Genomic DNA, 14,359 nt, shown 5'->3' with positions numbered 1-14,359 from the left:
TCAATATTGAGGCTTCACTCAGTGTAGGCAGACCATTTGTCTGGTTTGAAACCAGACAGTCATTTTAAAAAATGGCTTGTCCCTTGTCCATTTGAAGAGAAAACTGGATGGTTTTTGACCAGTCTCACTGGTGGGAGGGATGCCATTTCGGAAGAGCACGCTCCTCCATGCCCTGATACATGCCAAGTCTGAAAGGTCATACTAGCAGAGGTAAGCCTGCACCATTTCTAGAAGTACTGAACTGGCAGGTATTCTGAACATGTTTGAATGACCACCTAATTAGGCACTACCCCGCCCCCCGCCATGGATTAAGTGTTGCAATGCTCAGCCACACAGTGCCTAAAATACCTCCAAGAATTAGTCCATTGTGGTTAGGCATTTTCACTCACCCATGCCCTAAGGGTGAAAAAATGTTGGTTTTTAACAGTGGAGTGACACGCTGACTTGAATTTGTGTCATGTTTTCACTTAAAAGAAGTCAATGGAATGAGACCATCTCAAAGGTCACAAGGTTGCTTCAGAAATGCTGAGTCACAGCCAGACTATTTGCTGTCATGTCAGGAAACCTTGAGTCTATGAAAAATGTTCTGCTCTAATGACCCTGTCGTCCTTGATTTCTGTTCCATCAGATGATACATGTCAATTGCATCTGAGCTGGTTGAGCGATACTTGACCCTGGCACCTTTGTGCCATGTTCTGCACTAGAGATGTTTTCACTAAAGGAGGGCAATTTTATTTATGGTAAGGGTTTGTATAGTTCCTTTATAGTTCTGAACCCCTGGACTCTCTTTCCCTTTTAAAGCTGATGTTTTTTTAAGGGTTTTGATGGCATTACAGTAAACACTGATTTAGCAGACTAATGGGGTGGGGGGAGTCCCTTAATGTCGGAAGTCTTTTAAATCTGAATCTGCAGGACTGTAGGCACTCTGAAAGTGCACTTGGGAGTGCGCCATCTGACACCCAGGAGGAACGCAATGGGCTCAGGAAACAGCTTGGCAGTTGGCTCTTTGTGCTGTTTACAGAGCAGAGCCTCTGAGCTCGCCTGCCACAATCCACTCATCACCCACCAAAGGGTGAGCACTCCTGGGAAAACTAAGTTTCCCTCCTCCAGCCCCAGCAGTGGGGGCTCTGGTGAGTCACCAGCATTTACTGGGGGGGGGGGGGGGGGCTGAGGGACAGCAGCCATTATTTCCAAAGTCCATTAAATTGGGGTCCATTCAATTAAAGGTTTACTGTACTTTAGAAGTGTCCTGCTATACTATTTTGTCACCTCTTCCAGCCCCTTCCCACCCCCACACTGTCACAGAACACCATTCATGTGGGGTTTATAAAGAAGGAAATGTGTAGGGATAAGACACAAAATTATATATGAAAAAAAAAATACACACGTCGTTAAAGCAGCAGGAGCCAAATACGGCACGAAGAATCTGACCTAGATTATGTCCAGGGCCATTGTTAAGAAGATGGAAAATATGCAGCTGTGTAGGGCATCTGAAAATTTGGGCACCAAATTTTTGGGCACCCATATGAAGCCACATGTGCTGCATGTGCATAAGGGGCTGCAGCTGCATCAGCTCACAGCAGGCAGCTCACAATATGCAGCTTCGAAACCTCTGATGTCAGCGCAAGCCTTACCACTTGATCTGGCCAGGGCTGCTGCTCTGGGAGTTGACTGCCCGCCTTCTAGCCCCTTCCAGAGAGCAGCAGGGTGCAGAATGGGCACCTTGGTTGCCTGCCCATCCCCACTGTGTGCTTGCCCTGGGCTTCATTCCCTGTCCCCTCTTCTGTGTGGGCGGGGGAGGGGTGCTGTACTCTCCTGTGTGCCAGGGGCTCAGCTGGCTCCCTTCTGATGTGTGTGTGTGTGTGGGCGCCTCAACTTGGTCCCTCTTTAAAAGCCTGGGATCACCAACTGAATTTTTAAAAAACCAAGTTCAAGGAACTGCCAGCAGAGGGCACACTGGAAAGCAAACTGTGACCCAGTACATCTCTGGATCTGCTTGGAGAGAAGAAAAGGTGGGGGTTAAAAAGACACTGGAACTACAACACGATTGTGCTCACAGGAACGGGATTATAAATAAGCAGATGGGTTCAGAGTAGGTCTGCTTCCCCAACTCACAAATGCGCCAGTGGACCTCGTGCTGCTTGGCCGTTTGTCTTTGTGCTGTGAGAGCTGCACGGCCCTGCTGTGACTTGCATAGAGAAGGATTCTTTTCCAGATGAGTTAGCTGAAGTCTGTTTGGATTCTGACCTTGTAGACCTCTTGGCAGGGGAGGTGCATGGGTCTGAGCTTCACTTTTGTTTGCTGCAGGCATCCTTGCCTGGTTCCCTTCCTTTATTGCAGAGGGATGGCCCAAACCAGCAGTGCACTCCTGTGGCCCCCAGCTGAGAAGTAGGAATAAATTCACCTCACCAAGCTCCACCCGAGGGCCTAAAGAGACTGGCACTGGTAGATTTTTGTAGGGCCCCTCTAGGCTCTGGAGTGGGGACAATAACAAGGGGTTTAGTGTATGGGGGGGGCCTCCCAGGGAGTGGGGTGGAGATGTGGGCTGTGGGTGAGAGCTTGGGTTGCAGGCTCTGGGTGGGCGATAGCATGCAGGAGTGGGCTGGGCTGGAGATGTGGGGTCTGGAAGGAGGGGTGCAGAAGCAGGTGAGGGGTCTGGGAGGAAGGGTGTGGGAGTGCGTGAAGGGTGCCGCGTATGGGAGTTTGGAAGGGAGGGCAGACGATGGGGGCCCATGCTCCTACCTGGTGCAGCTTGGGGTGGAGGAAAGGGGCTTTGTGCAACTGTGCATGTTGCAGGGATGTTACCCGATTGGAACTGCCCCCCCAACACCTCCCCCATTGGCCATGGTTTAGGCAGTGGGAGCAACAGGGGGAATGATGCCTGCATGGAGTGCTTCCCTGTATCACACACACACCTGCTTCTCCCCCACTTGCCAGAGCCTGCAGGCTGGATCTGGCCCCCAGCTTGCCTGGATCGGGCCCTTGAGGCTCAGGCTCCCCCTGTTCTGCAGTGGCATGAGCCAGCTAGCATTAGTGCTCTAGCCATGGGGCCACTCATGTGGCTGGAGCACTGGCGCTGGCTTGTGCCCCTGCTCCAAGCCTTTCAGGCCAGAGCCAAGCAAACTGTGGCCCACACCCAGCCTGCAGGCCATATGTTTCCCACCCCTGTCTTAGACAGTACTTTTCATCAGTAGCTCACAACGACACCAGGTACATTGCCCCCATTTTACAGATGGGGAAATTAAAGGAGAGAAAGGAGAAGTGACTTGCCCAAAGTCACCCAGAAGCAGAGTGAGGACTAGGACACAAATTGCCTCAATCCTAGTCCAGTGGTCTGGCTAGTACAGATTGGATCTCCCTGATCCAGCACTCTGAGGACCTGCCCAGTACCGACCGAGGGAGTTGCCAGTTCCAGATCCACTCCCGACCCCAGCTGCCACCCACCCCCAGCTCTGGCCACAGGACCCCCCCAACTAGCTTTGCTTCCATCCCTGGCCAGCCACACTGCCAACCCTGCAGCTGGCCCCCCCACCACTCAGGCTGCCCACCCCCCTCCAGCCTTGGCTGGACTCCTGGCCATGGCCCCACTGTCACCAGTCCCAGTCAAACTCTTGGCCCCAGCCAGTCTTCTGACCACTGGTCCTCCTGCCACCCAACTCCCAGGGGTCCAGGAACATCTGGGCTCCTGCCAATGGTGGTGTGGGGTGGTGGAAGAAGTGACAAAGGGCCAGTTAACCCATGGCCTGGCATGTCAAAAGGGCCTGGAGGTCTGGCCATGACCACAGCTACTTCCATATGCCACAGTAGCGCTGCTCTTTCCGCGTGTGGCTGTGAAGGAGTGTGGGGAAGGTCCCCATGTCACAGACCAGGCAGCATGGAGAGCTGACTGCCCTTAGCCCCACCCCTTCTGGGGCACAGAACCAAGACCCTCTTCCACCTTGCCACAGGACCTGCAGCAGTTGTCTGCACCACTGATTATTAGGTACTTGTTTGTTCTGTATTATAGGCAGGACCTAGAACTGGTTGCAAGAGCAAGAGTCAAATTTGGCAGCTCAGTCCTTTGTAAAATGTATTTGGCCTACACGACAGTCCTGTGTACAGCAGGTGATGCTGTAGTTTTACAGTTAAATCAGACAGTAGCTGTCAATGAGGGCTGGGGTATTTAAAACATTTGTTGACTGCAAACTAAAGTGACATTGTCTCCTTGTCCATCTGCTGTCTGGGATGATTAGGTTCTTCACACACAGAATAGATTAATTAAGGAGTTCATTAAGCAGAAATGATAAGCAGATTTCCATTACAGCCAGTGAAAATCAATCAGTTCATCTCTGCAGAAAGCCATTGGAGCTATCTGAAGAAACCTGCATGGATCTGATGGCTTCAATATACGCTTTTTCCTACCTCCCACTTCACTCATATCTCATCTATGTTACAGGGGTACCATGTTGCAAGATTTGATTGCATCATGGTACCAGCATGTTTAAAATATGGTTTGGTCATCTAGTGTGGACAGGAGCAGTCAACCTCCTGAATTGCACTGATGTCTTGAAGGGCTCCCTATGTTCTTGCATATTTTCCCACATTCCCATGCCACACTGCATGGATGCCGGGTCACCCAGCTCAGCTTGTATAATCGGAAGCAGAGCAGGGTTGTTCCACAGACTTCTGTGGATTTATCTCTAATATGCCTGGAGGAGACAAGATCAAAGACAGGATCCACACGGCGAAAGTGGTCAGTTTAGGTGCACTGTTGAAGGGGGTGAAATGCAAGCAGGAAATCAATAGTCTAGAATGGGAATAATACATTACTAATTAAGTTCCTAGTTATCCAATATTAACAACAATAATCACAAAAGAAATTAACTGTATATGGAGCCAAGTCTTCCTGTTACAGTAATACTGATCTGAAGTAACTTTATTAACAGATGCCTTGTCTATGTGATGCACTAAGAGGTATGAATTCTCATGTGCACTAGCATGTTGCACACTGGTTGTCCAGCATGGACCCTGCTGGTGTGTGCAAAAAGTTCCCTTGCATATGTTAATGTAGACCTGTTTCAAAAAAGACAGGTTGGACCTTCCTGGTCCGGCACCCTCAGGACCAGACTGGTCCTGAATGAGGAAGTTCGCCAGACCGGGGAGGACCATGCCGGCTGCCCTGATGCGAGCCTCCAGATTCTGTGGGACTGTCAGCTTCCCAGACACAGGGCTCTCTTCTGGTCTTGGCCCCAGCTGTGCTCCTGGGCCCCACTCACTGGGACCTGGCCACACTCCCAGGCCTTGGCCACGAGCCCTCACTGTACACCAACCATTGGCCCCAGCTCCCAGCCAGGGCCATGCCCCAGCCCAGCTCCTCCTGGCCACTATGCTCCTCCTGGCCACTGGCCACTATGCTGTTGGACTCCCAGCTGTCCCGGCCTCCCAGCTGTCCCCCATTCCCACCCACTAAGGATCTCCAGCAGGATCACTGATGTTGCCAGACTAGAGAGTCCTGGACCAGAGAGGTCCTACATGTACTACATTAATTCATACTAGGGAACTTGTCACATGCACCAGCAGGGTCCACAAGGACCAGCTAGTGTGCATCATGCTAGAGCACACTAGCATTCACAACTCTCTGGTGTGAAGTAATGCACTGTATCCAACAGATGACTCAGGCTCACAGACTTTAAAGCCATTGGGATCATCAGACTCAAGCCTTCTGTTCTAGGGTCACTCTGGCTCTCACGTACTAGCACAATTCTTGTAGGTTTGGGTCTTTCCCAGAGACTATTTAAATCAGGCATGAGGAACTACGGCCCATGGCTTACTTGCAATCAGTCTCCAGAGAGCCTCAGAACCCCTCCTCCCATGGGGCTGGAGCCCTGCTGCAGGGGGAGGGGGGGAGACTCCCTCCCCCTTGGGCCGGAGCCTGAGGGCCAGCTGACCTGCTGCAAGCTTGTTAGGAGCCAGGGCAGCTGAAATTTTGGTTTTAGTATTTGCTTGTTTTTGCTTGTTGAAAATTCTATGGGTCAGTGCTTCCCCCCTCCTCCCAACCTCCTGCCCCCAACCAAAAAATGTTCCCCACCCTGATTTAAATCTACATGGAGGAAAACACTTGTTTGTACTAGCCTTTGTAAGAGACACACACACTGCCCCACCCCCATCCCTTCTCCTCTCATCTTTTTCGTAAGAGCAAAATTACTGTGATTTTACCCTAAGACAGGACTATTGGAAAATGGCATCTTATTGCTAGTCAGACTTCTCCCACTGCATATCTGCTGACTGAAGTGAGAAAAGTAAGTGTTCACAGTTCTGATTTTTTTCATCTGTTTGCCATGCAAAGCCAACACTGTTGGATTCCCTTCCTTCTTATGCATCACCAACACAGCAGTTTACTAACTGTCAGTCAGCTGAAGACAATGGAATTACACAGCTGTCACTTTATCATTGTGATGATGAATGAAATGGAAGGACTCCAGCTTGATTCAAACACCCAAGCCTGGCTGCAGAGCTGGAAGTTGGAAAGAACTTATGTGCAAATGAAGTATATTTGATACAGAAATCTTTGAGTGCCATGAGCGAAATGCATCTGAAAATATATTTTTTTACGGGCATGTTTCAGACTAGAAACATTTTAAGCTAAAATAAATTGTATTCTTCCCACTAATAGCTAATCACTCCCCTCCAAGGTACCTGTATCACACTTCAGTAACTTTGGTTGTGTCTATACCGCATGTTTTTTTCAACAATACTTTTCTCAAAGTCCCAAAGTCAAAATAAGTGAGGTCAAAAAATCATGTTCACACAACCACAGCATTGTGAAATGGTCAGTCCTGTAGCACCTTAAAGACTAACAATTTTATTTATTAGGTAATAAGCTTCCGTGGGAAAGACCCACATCTTCAGATACTGGAACAGAAGAAGTGGGTCTTTCCCATGAAAGCTAATAAATAAAATTGTTAGTCTTTCAGGTGCTACAGGACTGCTTGCTTTGTTTTGCAAAAATACAGACTAACACAGCCACCTCTCTGAAAACATACTGAAATGGAGCATTCTCATTTACAGCCACAGCTCACAGCCACAGCACTGCAAAAGAAGCCTTCACATAAGCCAATAATAGCCATGCTTTGTTCATACGCATTCGTTTTCAACCTGGAAGGCAGAGAAGGAGAGTCATTTGCAGAGCTGGAGTAATTATTTTGAGGAAAAAGCCTCTTATCTCAACTTTTCGTGCACGGCAGTGTGAATGCTCCATGTTAGTTTGTTTTTCTCCCAGAAAAAAGGTTTGTTTGTCCCGCCCCCCCCCCACACACAAAAACTCTGCCAGTGTAGACAAGCCCATTGAGACCTTCATTATGCAGGAAGATAAGCATCTGATACTGGGGGGGGAGGTTGTCAATGCAACAATTAATATAATGCAAAATCTTTGGGCCAGATCCTTAGCTGATGTAAACCAGCATGTGACCACTAACTCACTCCTATATAGCAATTTTCATGAGTACATATTAAAGACCTTTACAGAGGAGGGCAGTAGTGACTTGCCTAGGCTCACCAAAACCACAAGTGGAACCCAGATCTCCAGAGTTGCAGTCCAGTGCTCCTAGAACTAGGCCATGCTGCCTCTAAGACCTAAAGCCATCCTATCGACACCCACAGGGGTGGTGTTCACCTTTGTACTTTGGTGAACTCTGCTGTTCCTTCAGCTCCTTGGATGGGGAATTCCACAGTCTCAGGTAGCATCTAGTTTCCAGGTAACTGTTGCCTGACCTGGTGCCAAGTCTTGTACTCAACGGCAAGAAACAACTCCCACAGAAAACAATGGGTGTGTATACAGAGAGAGACTATGAGACAGAGAGTGCAGGACAGGGTCACTAGCCTCACAGGCAGACTACTGCACTCCTTCAATTTAAATTGTACAGTTTATATCTGCTGAGCAAGAAAGTTACAGTTTGCATTAGGGTCAATACTTTTTATTCAATCCGGTATATTGTCAGGTGTGCTAAGTATTGCACCATGAGGTGGCTTTGCCGTTAGGATGCTGTGCCAGCAAGAGAGAGTCATGGTCAGTTCCCTGAAAGTCTCTTTGAGGTAGGTAAACTGAAGCACAGAGAGGTTAATGCCAGAACTTTCAGACCCTGATTCATGTAATGATCTTTGGTTAGCCATCCATGAAACAAATAGAAGAAGAACCCAGAAGCCCTGAATTCTAGCTACATGCCCAAACTACCACACTGGGTTTAGCATTCCCAGACACATTATTTCACATGCTGCACAGATACAAATTGAAATGAGCCAAGTGTGTTCAGTAACCTTTGTGCTCAACAATGTTCACAGATCTGTAATCAGGACAGTAGGTAGGAGAAATACACCAACTTCTTTTGCATCTGGGGGATCCAATGGCTTTTGGTGTTGCCAAATCCAAAACACTGCTCTGAAAGTTGATCAGGAATGATATTGGCAGTTTCTCATTTAATCAAAACAATTTATAGGTCTTGGGTCAGATTCTCAGCTGGTGTAAATCAGCATAGATTTACAGTCAGAGGACCTCCTGGACTCTTTTCTATTAAGCAAATTAATATTTGGACCTCAATGTACGTTAGCTTTCAGTTTCCCAGGTCTAAGTTAGTTGCACTCATATTTTCTCAGACACTCATTATGAGTAATCAGGATTAATAAACTGTTGAAGCGGGAGGCCTACACCCAGCTGCATTACATGTCTCTACAGTCTAGTAAAGACTAATGGTAAAGCTTCATAACTATTGCCAGTATTGCAGAAAACAAGTTGTTTCCAAGTAACAATTTAAAAAAATTATATATTACAGCTACCAAACAATACGGAGCTCTTCTTCCCATGTGTCATATAAGCCTAAAAAACTATGCCCAGAAGAAAAATTAACATAGCGTCTGAGGTGCCAGGCACATCCGTTGGAAAGTGCACTTACTCCCTATCAGTAACAGGACAGTTAGGTTAGAAACGGTGTGTTACAGTTGCACTTCTAGAACTACGCATTGCAACTACTGTGGCTTTGTCCCAGGGAGACACTAGCCTGTCATATTCCTGTCTTCTCACAGCTGAATCCAAATCCTCCCTACATAATTGGATGCCATCTTTTAGGAGGGAAGAAGGGTTCTGTCAAAGACGAGCTTTACTTTTAAAAGAACCATATCTACACTGCTTTTCTTCTTTTGAAAGAAGCTCCTTTGAAAGACGAGTATGCAAATGAAGTGCCAGATATGCCAACCTGCACCTCATTTCCATTTTTGATTCCCTCATTTGCATGCCTCTTTCAAAAGTGCAATCCTAGTGTAAGCACAGCCGTAGAGCATATTTTGAAATAGAGCTCTTATAGACACTATGGCTTATTTCGAAATAGGCTCTGTTCCCTTTTTTAATACTACCTATTTTGAGATATCTATTTTGGAATATGCACTATTGCTCATAGAAAGAGGTTTACCTATTTCAAAATAAGCCAACCACTATTTCAAAATTATTTCAAAATAGAGGTTGTGGTGTGTAGACACTAAGATACTTATTTCAGAATAACAGCTGTTATTTTAAAATAACTGTGCTATGCAGACATGCCCTAGGGGCTGGGGATGATAGACTCAACTAAGATTTATTAATATTTCTTTATTTCCAAGAGTCTTTAGTGTTCATGCTGATGATAAAGGAGGACAACTGGCAGTAACACCATTCTGCTAGTAAGATTCAGGCATTCTAATTTTTTTGGAATCACTACTGATCAAAGTGAAAAACAAGTGGTTATGTATGAGTAAGGTGGTATGACTTAAGGGCTACGTCTACACGTGCACGCTACATCGAAATAGTCTATTTCGATGAATATCGTCTACACGTCCTCCAGGGCTGGCAACATCGACGTTCAACTTCGACGTTGGGCAGCACCACGTCGAAATAGGCGCTGCGAGGGAACGTCTACACGCCAAAGTAGCACACATCGAAATAAGGGTGCCAGGAACAGCTGCAGACAGGGTCACAGGGCAGACTCAACAGCAAGCCGCTCCCTTAAAGGGCCCCTCCCAGACACAGCTGCACTAAACAACACAAGATCCACAGAGCCAACAACTGGTTGCAGACCCTGTGCATGCAGCATGGATCCCCAGCTGCAGCAGCAGCAGTCAGAAGCCCTGGGCTAAGGGCTGCTGCACACGATGACCATAGAGCCCTGCAGGGGCTGGAGAGAGAGCATCTCTCAACCCCTCAGCTGATGGCCGCCATGGCGGACCCCGCTATTTCGATGGTGCGGGATGCAGATCGTCTACACGTGCCCTACTTCGATGTTCAACTTCGAAATAGGGCGCTATTCCCATCCCCTCATGGGGTTAGCGACTTCGACGTCTCGCCACCTAACGTCGATTTCAACTTCGAAATAGTGCCCAACACGTGTAGCCATGACGGGCGCTATTTTGAAGTTGGCGCCGCTACTTCGAAGTAGCGTGCACGTGTAGACGCGGCCAAGAAGTCCTGTGGTGCCTTACAGACTAACAGATATTTTAGAGAATAAGCTTTTGTGGGCAAAGACCTGCTTCATCAATTGCATGAGTGAGGATTCCAGAGAAGGGTTTAAATGTACAGGCTCATGAAAAGGAGGGAGTCCCAGTCAAGCCACATGCTCCGTGATTGAACTGACCTTGTCAGCTCTGGCCCTTCTCTTGACTGGGACTCCCTCCTTTTCATGAGCCTATCTAATTAAACCCTTCTATGGAATCTCCACTCATGCATCTAACGAAGCGGGTCTTTGCCATGAAAGCTTATGCTCCAAAATATCTGTTAGTCTAAAAGGTGCCACAGGACTTCTTCTTGTTTACAAGAAGATACAGATACAGACTAACTTGGCTACCCCTCTGATACTTACAATGGCAAAATCGGTAGCTGAGATGCCTTGTTTAAGGCTTCTGCAATTCCTGGCTTTCCAACTTAAAGTTTTGTGTGGAAATTTCCTTAATTTTGCAATTACTAACATAGGAATGGAAAGCAAAGGGACGAGGGGTTTCTGAGGTTTGGAGCAGGGAACCTGCACTAGTGCACACTCTCCTTCTGAACTTTGAAGATGCACAGAAAGAGGCTCTAACAAGCCTAATGCATCAACCACTTAGGGACCCTTAAATAAAAGGTAGCAAAGGACAACCAGTTTGGTTATGGGTATGAAAATGATTCAGTTCTGATCGTGAATGTACTCAGCCCTGCTGTGAGTTTGACCCACAAATCAACAGTAACTTGAACTTCTCATTACAGATGACTTCAACCTTATTGATAAGCATAGCTACAGCCCTCCTTGCTGTAGTTTCCAAGTCAGAATAGCCTCATATACAACGAAGCTTCTTTTTGCTGCTGTACTTCATGTTCAAACCATTTGGGAAAATCTCACATTACTTTTCTATGTGACCACAGCTCCCCTTTTCTGCCTTCTGTAACTGTGCCTGTGATTTACTCATTCCAATTCATTTAGCGTCCTGAGAAGGAAACATGCATCTTTCAAATCTAATAGGACAGAGATCTGCAGAAGATTAGCAATATGAAGAATAATACTGTCAACAGAGAATGATATTTTTCTTCATGTGTTTGCTACAGCTATTCTCTTAATTGTGTTGTTCAATTTAATTCTAGTAGCCAAAGGCTTAATGCAGAAGAAGGCAAATAAAAGAGGGGATAATTGGCCTGCTCTAGTGCCTCTTTGCGATATAAATCAAGCCGAACAGTAGACTTTAAACATGATTTGAGCCAATAGATCATTTATGTAGCCGTTTAATTCACTAAAGGTTTTGCTAAAATTAATTCACACAGGAGGGCAAAATGGCATATGTGGGAAATGAAGTCAAATGGTGTCAGCCAGAACATCCTTTTTCACTTTAATATTGAACAAAAGTCTGGGATGACTTGTCAGCAGGCAGCTCTAGGAAGAATAAGAGCAGGCTGAGTCAAGGTGTCAAGATCCTCTTATATGTCCTGCTCTTATCAGTGCTCTGGAATTTGCATAATAAGACTTATAAGGTGGTTATTGGCACAGGTCAGTGTAAAGTTACGTTTACTAGGCATGCGTTACTTTTAAGCACCAATCCTAGAGCTTCTTGCATGCGTGATCTGCTGCACAGTTGCTGATCCTTATTGACTTCAGTGCAGTTCAAGGCAGTCACACCAGTCTACCTACACACAAGGGCTTTACAGGCTCATGGCATTGGATGGTTAGCCCATCAGGCACATATTGGGGCTCTAGTCTTGAATGTGGCATGTGGATGCTACTACAATAATGTACATACACTATACAGGGAAGTCACCAACGAGCATAAAAGCTTCTTAATTTGTGTGGGGATCCAAGAAAAAAGAGCACACTACCTATATGCACTGAGTCTTCTCCTTGTGTATATTCATGGGTCTATTTTTGTTGGAAGATTCAGTGAATATTTACTACTTTTTACCATGGTTAGTATTATAGAGATTATACAGCTACTGCAGAGGGACCTTGATTCTTTCCAGCCTTACACATCGGCAGCAGAATGATGGAAGACAGCCCTGACATCAAATTCAAAACACAGTCCCACATATACTTAAAGCACAAAGCATCAGCTCAAATCTGTAACTATCTGTGGACATTCCAGATAAGGGAGGCCTTTACAAGCTAAGACCATATCTATGCTATGGGAAGTACAGAAACAGTTTTCAGCACCCTCGTGAGGCCAGCATAACCTCAAATCCTAGACACAGCCTACAGTGACGGAAAGACTTTTTACCCATCGCTGTACAACACCATCTTCCAGGGCAACAGTAGGTAGGTAAACAGAAGCATCCTTCTGTCAACATGTGCATGTACAACAAAGATTAGGTCTACACAGCTACAGAGATTAGGAGTGGGATTTTTCACACCCCTGTGCCTTGTAGCTATGTCAAGCTAAGATTTAAGTATGGAGAAAATTTTAAGTATGGAGAAATTAAATTGCATAGCTTAATGTGGAATTACTATTCCAAGACAGTTAATCTGGTATAACTATATGACAGAATGCCTACTCTGAAATAAAGTCACTTTTATTCCAGAATAAGGTTTTCTCATGAAGGAATTCTACTAGCAGTGCTATAGTCTAATTTTCCTGTGCAGACAAGCCCTAAATCAAAGGAAAAAGAAAAAATTAGTGCTCTATAGAGACAAGGTGGATGCAGTACTTTCTTTTATTGGATATCTTCTGGTGGAGAAAGACACAAGCTTTTGAGTTTATATAGAACTTTTTCCTCAGGTCTGGGCAGATATGAAAAGATATTACCTCATCCACCTTGTCTCTCTAGTATCCTGGGGCCAATATGGCTCCACCAAGACATACAATTAATGCTTCACAGCAGGCTAGTCTTAAGTAGCAATAAGATAATAGTGTTTGCTTTGAGCTAACCCTTACAAGGTCTGCAGCAGCCAACAATAGCCCTCCCTCACAGGCAAAAACTTCTCACCATGCTAAAGGCCCTCTTTCTACTAAGGGAAGATCCTTTGCATATGAAGGTGAGCTTTACCCTTACAGAGACCATCCTTCCTTCAGGCAACCCTCTACCTTCTGTAGGTGGGGTTGCCAGATGTCCCACAATCTGCAGGACAGTCCCAAATTTCCATGGTAAGTCTTGCATCCTGCATTTATGCAAAAATGTCTCAGCTGCAGTAGCCTCCCAGCTGCCAGGGTCCCCCTGCCTCCCTGGCAAGGGACCCTGCAGCGGGGAACGCCTGTCCCATAAACCTTCCCTAAATATCTTGAACTCTATCTTGTAAGGCTAGTCTTTCCAGACTCAGCTGGGTCACATACTCCTTCCTCCTCTCTTCATTAGTCTCTAATTCTCAGGTACTCTGGTGTGTAATCATCATCATTCCACTGTACAGTAAATTTATATTTTTTCAGTTGAGGTCAATGCCTCCCTTCCACTCACATTTGTATGACTTCCTTATGGGTCAAGAAATGGTTGTGTAAACTACTAAATCCAGATGGTCCAAATTTATTCTGCATCAGTGATTTTATAATGCTTCCTCTGTTGACAAGCCAAGACAAGATTTTTTCTGCTTGCCAGCACTACAAGCTGAGTCTGGTATCTGAAAACCACATTGAGTTGCTTCTGCATTGTGCACCATCAATAGTGAAGTGAAGTGAAGTGGAGGAACCGGTATGAGCTGGTTTATTTCAATCTCTTTTTTTTTTTTTTTGCTTTTGAAAATAATCAGATTAATCAAATAATCTCTCCCTCAGATCAGTACCCACCCTCCAACCTCTGACAGTTTCAAGCCTTCTACAGATTAGTCTATCTGAGCCTTGCTGGTGACCAGAGATTTGAAAACTAGAATGCAGGTGACCATTTTTTTGATATTGCCACAATCAGAGTACAATGTGGCTC

The 14,359-nt window shown here is 46.0% G+C and overlaps 1 long non-coding RNA gene across 1 annotated transcript in view; it reads right to left on the bottom strand.

The window, feature by feature from the left end:
• The window catches only part of LOC142018497 (uncharacterized), a 40,482-nt gene that overhangs the window by 19,342 nt on the left and 6,781 nt on the right, over window positions 1–14,359 (bottom strand). The window lies entirely within an intron of this gene.

This window comes from Carettochelys insculpta, chromosome 10, assembly GCF_033958435.1.
Source record: "Carettochelys insculpta isolate YL-2023 chromosome 10, ASM3395843v1, whole genome shotgun sequence".
Taxonomy (NCBI): Eukaryota; Metazoa; Chordata; order Testudines; family Carettochelyidae; genus Carettochelys; species Carettochelys insculpta.
The sequence above is the reverse complement of the archived record's forward strand: the minus strand, read 5'-3'. Positions and strand labels throughout refer to the sequence as shown.